Source organism: Corvus brachyrhynchos, unplaced genomic scaffold, assembly GCF_000691975.1.
Source record: "Corvus brachyrhynchos isolate BGI_N302 unplaced genomic scaffold, ASM69197v1 scaffold94, whole genome shotgun sequence".
Taxonomy (NCBI): Eukaryota; Metazoa; Chordata; class Aves; order Passeriformes; family Corvidae; genus Corvus; species Corvus brachyrhynchos.
In genome coordinates this window covers 10,959,646-10,968,326 of record NW_008238330.1, presented here as the reverse complement: position 1 = coordinate 10,968,326, position 8,681 = coordinate 10,959,646, and positions in this window count along the sequence as shown.

Here is an 8,681-nt window from a genome sequence, read left to right as displayed (position 1 = left end):
CCAAAAGGATAAAATCAGATTAACCAGACTAGATCTTTTTGTTAATGGGTTGCATTTGTTTGCTCCTTAGGTTAGGAAATACACCTGCTTTCATAATTGTATCTGCCCAATGACGATTTTCTAGGCCTAAATATACCTCTAAGGCAGTACAACAGAATATGCATGTTTTTCAAGACTTGAAAATTAATTCACTGAATTATGCATTGACTAATTAACTTGTGATTCTTACAAAAGACATAAGGTGAATACTAATTTTTGTATTGCACATGGTAGTCATCAAAAAGAGAGAAGATTCATGTTTGATATCACACAGCCCCACGTTCACTGAAATTCAAGGGTAACACAAATCTGACCTGGCTTTGTTTACCCAGGAAGAGAACTTTAAAGGCAGTCTGATGCTCCCTGAGTGAGAAACCCAGCAGAAACAAACATGTTTTACAGATCAGAGATGTCAGGATCTGAAGCAAGTAATCATCAGATGCTTCTATACAACACACCAAAACTATTTACAGTTTCTTGCAAGGCAGATCACTGAAACTTTTGGAGACCAATAGTTTGGATGCATGTGTGTGTGTGTGTGTGTGTGTGCATGCACAGCACATGTATATAGACATTACAGCTGGCTCACAGATGAGATTAGAAATACACACTGACAAAGAGACACAGTACAACAAATGCACTGCTAAAAAAAGTATTTTTCTTCCTCAATTTCATGCTGTATTAGTTGTCCAAAGAAGGACCTTGGTTTTTCTAGGAAAGATTGCTGTCACGAACAGCAAAGTAGCCCAAACCAGTGCTTGTTTGGCTCAGTTTAATTTTACTACCAACTGTAAATAGAAAACACTTTTATACTAGTTTTACCAGATGCATCTAACATTACTTTAAAATTAGTGAAAGAATTAGTAACAGAGATCAGACAAACTGTAGGATGGAACAGTTGATTTATGAGTTACCCTCTCATCTATCTTTTGTTAACAACTTCTGGACTAGTATAAAGAGGAACATCTCAAGCACTGCACAAACTCCCTGTATACAGCAATTTTGTAGCACACAAATCTCACCTGCTCTATCTCTGCATCCAACCCAAGTTTATAGCTGTCTTCACAGATAAATTGATATTTTATTCAAGGGCTCTGATTTTTTTTGTCATTTAGCTGTAGTTTTTCCTATGAAAATGGAGTTACAGGAACTCAGTATTTTGTTAAACAGCTATTATGATTTCCCTTTAATTGAGCCAGTCTAACCAAAATACACTCTCAGCCATTCATCTGGCCAGAGTGTTTTGAAGACCAAGTGCTTGAAATGACCTTTCCTCTGCTTAAGTCCTTGGCTATTATAATATCCATTTATTTAACAATCTTTCTCTCCTGAGTAGGAGATGTTAGAATTTTTCCCACAGCTTCACAGTTGGAGATGTCACAGTTTCCAATGAACTTTCACACTGTTGATGTGACTGACATTTCTTCATGCAGCAGGACTATGTTCACATGAAGGAAATGTTTTCGTCCTCAGGAATCAATGTATTTATTAGCAACAAAGGGGCCCAGGTCACAACTTCATCTTTTAATCAACATCAATGAACATAAAGGTGTAAGTTTGTCCAAATATTTGACTACGTGAAGAAACAAACCAATAAAGCTTCTGGCACAAAGAGTGCTGAGAAACAGCTGCATATTTGTTCTTTTTTTCCCCCAGCAAAGTGTGTGATCCTAAGAGAGGAGCTGTTGTCCCTTCCCTCTGAAATACTCCCAGAACTCTCAAGTCTCTGAGATGTGCATCTTCTCTCTCTTTGCCATAGGAAAATCTGAGTCTATGGCTCATGAGGACTGGGAGTTTGGCCATCTCCTTTCTTACCTTGCCTTTCGGAAGGCAGCAACAATCTCTGCCCACAGCTGACCAAAAAGGAAGGGGAAATTCAGTTATCCAATGCACAAACCAGCGAAGTCAAAAAGCATTGAAGGTGCATTGCAAAATTTGTATCATACTTCTGCAGTGTTCCACTGATGTAATTCCACTGCAGTGTCATTTACTTTACAGAATACATCTGGAGCCACTGTAGAACACAGGTGTGTCCCAGAACATTGTGGCTGTCTCATGGGTTTAGAGATGGATGCTAACTCAATCAGAAATGCATAGTTCTCTCTGGCAATGGTATCTCTCCTTTTCCCATTTTCTTAAAGGGAAATAATTTATATAATTTCCCAAACTGCATTTACTTGCAATTTCCCCAAAATGTCTAAGATTGCCTTTGTTATTATTAAAACCTGATGTGTGTGATACAGTGACTTCAATAAAATACAGATTTTCTTGAACAGTTTAGAGATAGATCAAAGCCGTACTAAGACTTCCAATATGAATTCCAAAATGTTGTTTCCAGGAAACTAAAATTTAAACAGCAGGGGGGAGATTTAGATACTTCTGGCTTCTCAAGGTGATAAAAAAGGGGAAAAAAGTAAAGAAACATCTTGGAAATAATTTTCTTAGAGCATTATTGACAGGAGGTGGTGAAAGTGCTATGAAATCTGCCAGAAATTACAAACCCACCAATCAACAAATGTTAGTTGCTTGAAAAAGAGTAAGTAAGTATCAGAGCTATGTATCAAAAGATAAGAAAATAGAATATGGTAGTGTATGAGAAAAAAAAAAACTTCAATTGCAGCCATGATTTTCCAACAACAAACAAAATTTAATCTGAAACAAAACCAGCTCCTTAAAATGGTTTATTCAAAATAGCAAGCACAAGAGAGGCTGCTAACTTGACTTGAACAATTCTGCCCAAGTGCAAGCACAGAAACTATGCCTGCTATTCTTAAATATGTTCACAGGATTAAGAATGCTTCTTGCTTCTTCAGTGCTCATTCTCAGGATGAAAAGAAACCAGCTGTATTAGCACTCCAGTAGTTAACGTATACATGTATACAGTTAGGAAATGAATAAAACTCCATATTTACTTTTACCTTTTCAAGGTGAGCAGATGATGAAATGTACAGTAAACTTCTCCCTCTTCCTTTTCTTTGCCTACCCGACAACTTTCAGCAAATGGTTCCATGCAAATACGTTAGTCTGAATGGTTAAAAATTGTTACCTCCCATCAGCTGAAGAAAATGTCTTCACAGAGAAGGCAGCATTGCTGGATATACTGGAGCTTTCTTTATACTGTTCCTAGATGGAAATGGTTTTTTTTTCTTTAACATCATAAAGATAGGAAATTACAGCTTCAATCACTGAAGTACAGCAAAGTTTTATACAAATATAAAGCAGGATATCATAGAGGTAAAAGTTCTTTTTAAAAAGAAGTAAAGTTCTTTTTAAAACAAAGTATTTCCAGCCAGCTGATAAAGTTGTAATCCTAAGCTCACTATCTGAAAGTCATTGCTATGAATCAAGAGAGTTCAAAGTTAAGAGAAAACATGGAAAGAGAGATATGAAAGCTACAACTTTGAATACCATCAAAAATAAAACATACAGAATTTCTCTTTCACATTAAGTAAAACTGAGAACTGAGGGGCACAGAGGAGAAAAATCCAAAACCGAACATGTGAAAAGAGGAAGAGAAGAAACTGCATTATCCCAGATCGATCCTTGTGACCACTCAAATTCTCTCATTTTGTAAAATTAATCCAAAAGCCTCTCTCTCTTGCTGAACTCCTATAACAACACAGATGAAAATATGCAAAGAGAAAATCATTTAAGAGTTAATAACACAAGTATATAAAAATGACCACATTGTTTTTTCACCATTTCTCACAGTGTTGAAAGAAGAACTGGACACTGACTTAAACAAACTTGCAACTTCTGGTGGGTACATTTATATTGCCAGCAACCCTGAATATAGGAGTGAAAAATGATTGAACTTAATCTTTATTTAAATTTGGAAATGTGGCCTTGTATTCTTGATGTCTGGCTGCAGTAATGCTGTTCCGCATTTCTCAACACATTACGGGATTTCCAATGATTCTCACGGAAGTGTCCACCTACTGCAGCTGCAGCAGTCCAAAGTACAATGAACAGAAGAGAGTTTGACACTAGATGGCAATATGCTTTTGCAAAATATTTATCAGAGGTGCCTGTAGATAAAGATTCTTCAAGCTATTGTACTATTTCTTAGTTCTCATGTAGGTTTAGACATACAGTTTTTCTTTGGTTTGCATTGAAATAAACACTCATTTCATTTTTCTCTTTGTTTGCTTTAAATTAAGTTCAGACAGTACTCTGATCCAAGTAGAAGAGATTCACAGTTTAACTGAAAGTGTGTTATGAATTATTCACTATTTAGTGTCTGTGGAAAACATGTGAAGAATCACATGTGGAATGTTGACCAAATCTATCCTGCTTGGCAAACTGTAAATCAAAAGGAAGCTTCTAGTGTGGGCTACCATCTTCCTTCTACTGATGTAAATCAGAACACGAACATAACCATGTATCTTTTAAACTCAAGATTCCTTTGGGTAGATTCTTTTGGATCTCTTTCCATTACCTGAAGCATTAAACTTGCTTATCCACTTTTTTCTCTCACCTAAACAAATAGCATCTACCAAAGCCCAGGTTTGTTACACTGTTGGAATAGCCTGGATTGTGCTACAGTTATCCAAGGTATTTTGTCTGGGTTAAAAAGTCAAAGCATTCTGTATTTAGTGTAGGGCTTTTTCCAATTCCTTGGAAAGCTTAACATGTCATAAATCAAACCGATAAAACTACACTTTGTAAAACTAAACCCACACTGCAATTATCAACTAAGCTGCTAAATAATGGGTAGCTTGCTTGTTTCCAAGAATTATCAGTATTTCAAGGTAACATTAATCCGTCTCAGCAGTGGCAGCAGCTCTGAAAGGCCTTGGCCAATTCCCTGCATGATTTTAGGTGCATCTTCCTTTTACTGGCACTTCTTTTTCTATGAAATTGGGTCCTTGAAGCTATTACCACTCCCACATACAACTTATTCTCCCTTCCCTATCCCAAAACAAAACAACAAGGTGATTGCCAGTACAATTTTGTCTGTTCATCATTTTAGCTATTGCCTTCTGGATAGTTTGTCCCTTATTTCTGCAAAAGGCAATTTTACTTTTGTGGTCTTTATGTCTGTGAAGACAAATATGGACAACACAAGATTATAGTAGGTAGGAACATGGGCTATTATTTGAGGTACTTTGTTCAGGCTGATCAAGATGCCTGACAGAACAAACTCACTGTCACTTCTAAATTAAAAGAAAGTTTGAAAATTTCTATTACCCCCATATGCAATATTTATTTTAGTTTGATTTAAAGTGAGAGAAAGTGGACATATGACCTGAAAGAAAAAGATACTATTTGTTTCTAACAGTCATATTGACAGTCAATGCAAATTTCCTTGGAAATGCCAAGGCAAGCTTTGAAGTAACACCACCACCAGGCAGTCTAGTTAGTATTAATAAACACAGTACTGTGACATGAAAGCACAGTCATTCATTTTAACAGTTTGACAGGTTCATGTAGAAAATGTTTGCAGCAATATTTAAATCAATCACCAGCCTCTCAAAAAAACATCTGATTGAAAAAGATTTGAAATGTGCCATGAAAGCCTGCCCATGTCCTAGCATAAAATGCTTTACTGATTAAAGTGAAGAAGAGCAAATATAACCAAAACCTCCAAGAATCCAAAGACCCTGAAGGATGATAACAGCACATGAACAGAACAGAAAGGACGAGGGGGAGGAAATAGTTCTGAAAGAACAGCTAATTTATTAATTCTTCACTACTGATTCAGAATACTAATTCAAAAAGTAAATTATCCACAGGGGTCAATGAAGCTGATTACCATAAAGATACAATATTTATGAGAAATTGTTGGCTTATATTTTACCTCAGCTGGTATTTTTATGGAAGACTTTTTGGTTTTTACTCCGATAGAAAAAAAAGTTATTGAAAGGACATTTCTTCCCTCCCACATATTTGCATTTCAAATCTTGCAGTATTGTGTTAGGGCATGATCAGAAATCATTCCAGCTGAGTAGAACAATTGCTTTAATCATAGTTATTGTAGCCTACCTCCAAGTTAAATATAGTTATTAAAATTTAAAGAAAGCAGCAACCCAAACCCCTCAGGTATTCTAAGGTGCACAAGGACAATAGCTTGGTGCTTGATTACACACAGGGAGGTTGTTTGGACTGATGTCAGCACCTGCATGAAACACTTCTGCTTTATGCCCAAGCTAGACAGCTGTGGCAATGACTGTCTGGAAGAAAATGTGCTTTCAGGACGAGAAATATTTCATCTCTCATTGTCAAAACAACATCATCCTGTTGGTCCACACAACTCATTAGCAAGTCTAAATGACTAGATAGTGTTGGTGGTGTAAAGGCCTTCATCTCCTAGTCATTTGCTACAAACCTTACTTCTTTCCTGCGGTGGCAGTCTGGTTATGGGATACAGCAATCCATTACACTTGAGCAAGGTTACTTGGATTTGTCACGGAATTTGGGAAAAAAAGAATAATAGACTTTTACAGTGCACAAAATTCAGGTTTGTGACTCACTGATGGCCCAAGACCAAAACAAGCACCACCATTCTGTGGAATACTGCCAGCTAAATCCCTTTGTTCTGGTATTATAGTAATCATCTGTTAAAACACAGCTACCAAACTGCATCTTAATTGGCAACTCCTCCATGTCAGTGTATTTTATGACCACAAAGTTGATTAATCAGAACTGGAGAGAAAGTGCTCACATTTGAGAGAAGGGAGTTTTACAGTCCAGCAAAACTCCAGATGAAGGTGCTGAGAACATCATCAGTGGAAGAATGGCTGTGTAAACCTCAAGGAACATATACTGGAATAAGTTCATCAGCTTCTAAACAGTTCTATAAATATAAATAAGTTCATAATCTTCTAAACTCTGTATTTCCATCAGGGTAATGGAGAAGAAGCTGGCCACTGTGCAAAGAAAGTACTTTATTTCAGATGAGATCAAGAGTGCAGCTTTGAAACCAAAGAAAATGCAATTGCCTAGAACATTGAATGGCCTGAGAACAACCGCAGCCGTATTCCTTACCAGTCCCAACACCGACTGCCGTCTCCTCTTTTCTGCTGCAAGTCAAGGAAGGATCAGAGAATATGGGGCAATACATGATGTATTCTGCCAGCAGTAACAAGGACAACATGCATAGTTCTTAAGGGCCCCAGATACCAGTGAAAATTACTTTATTTGCAGGACAAAGGTGCTCCATTTTGTTCATATTCATAACAAGTCTTAACCCAACTTCTCAAAGCAGCTGGATGTGCTTCCAACTCAGTCTGAAAATGTGCAGAAAAGAGTATTATTGAAAGAGTATTATTGCATGCCAGCACTGAAATCATTAACAGAAAATATGTATCTGATTGGGGCAGAATTCTTTTTGAGGTGGGGTAATGTGTCCCTGAGGTAAGGCATGGTGACACAACCTGCCTTTGTTTTCCTAGCATAAAGGACCAAAGAAGTCTATGTTAAGCATTAGCCAAATAAAGGCAGCTGATTCCTATCTATTTACCTATTAAACAAGTGGCTTGGAGTTGGATTCTTTTTGTTCTGACTGTTAGTTTATTGCAGCTGAAGAAATGATACCTTCACTTTTCTTCATCATTTAACCAAAGCCTGTAAGCAGGAGACAAAGAGGTACACTGTAAACCAGAGCAAACCTTGAACTCTCTTGCCATATGTAGCCCTGATATGACTGGAGCTAAGAAAAGAAGATGAGGAAAAGTCATGGAAGCGGACATGGACATCAAAACTGCAGAAGTCACAGAGTCATGACTTCAACACCAGAGGCTGGAATAATAATCCCACTAAGGAGCTGTTTCAGGGAGGGGGAAGAAGGGGGGGCAGGGTGGGAAGGGTGAAATCCTCCTCCGCCTGCCTTCTTCTCCCTGCACTAGTTCTACACTGGAGTCTTCTTCTAACATGCTTATCACTGTATCTTCAACAAATTCTGACCCTTCTCCATTGTTAATGAAGAAGTAGCATCTCAAGCTGCAAATCCAATTCTACGCTGTGTTTACATACCTAGCAGATTCAACCCTACACTTAAAGTTGGGGGAGGGGGTAAGCATCACAGCCTGGAAGGGATTCTTCATATTGCAATTTGGGAGTAGAGGGTCAAATTTTGTTCTTTGGATTAATAAGCTTTCAAATACAATAATAGCATGTAAACCATGAAACAATTTTATAGCACTGGAGCATTGTTAATGAACATTTGCATTCCCTCAACAATGTCAGAGATCCAGCAGCATCTCTTAACACACTCTTCAGATATCAGAGTACAGGACACAACACAAAGCTGTACTTTTACTTGCTTAATAATATTATGGTTATCACGATCCCATAAATATTTCATCAAGTATATTGGTAAGATAAAGGCATGTGATCTACACCTCATATATTTTCCTTTGTACTCCCAAGGAAGTGATAGAGGTACAGTTATTACCTTTATCATTATCTTCTCCTCTTCCACCTTCAGCTGTTGCTTTAACACAGGCTGCACGCATATTAAAGAAGCAGTTACCTTGACTTTGAAACAGCTATAGTTTTCACACCTCTCACCACCTGCAACGAGGAATTTCTGCAGGTAAAAGCTGCCAAGAAAGCTCCTTCTCCTACTCTCTAGAGTTTCAGTCTCAGGAACACTGGTACATGGCACAGCACACTGTTTCATTCTCCCTCTGTGACCTTGA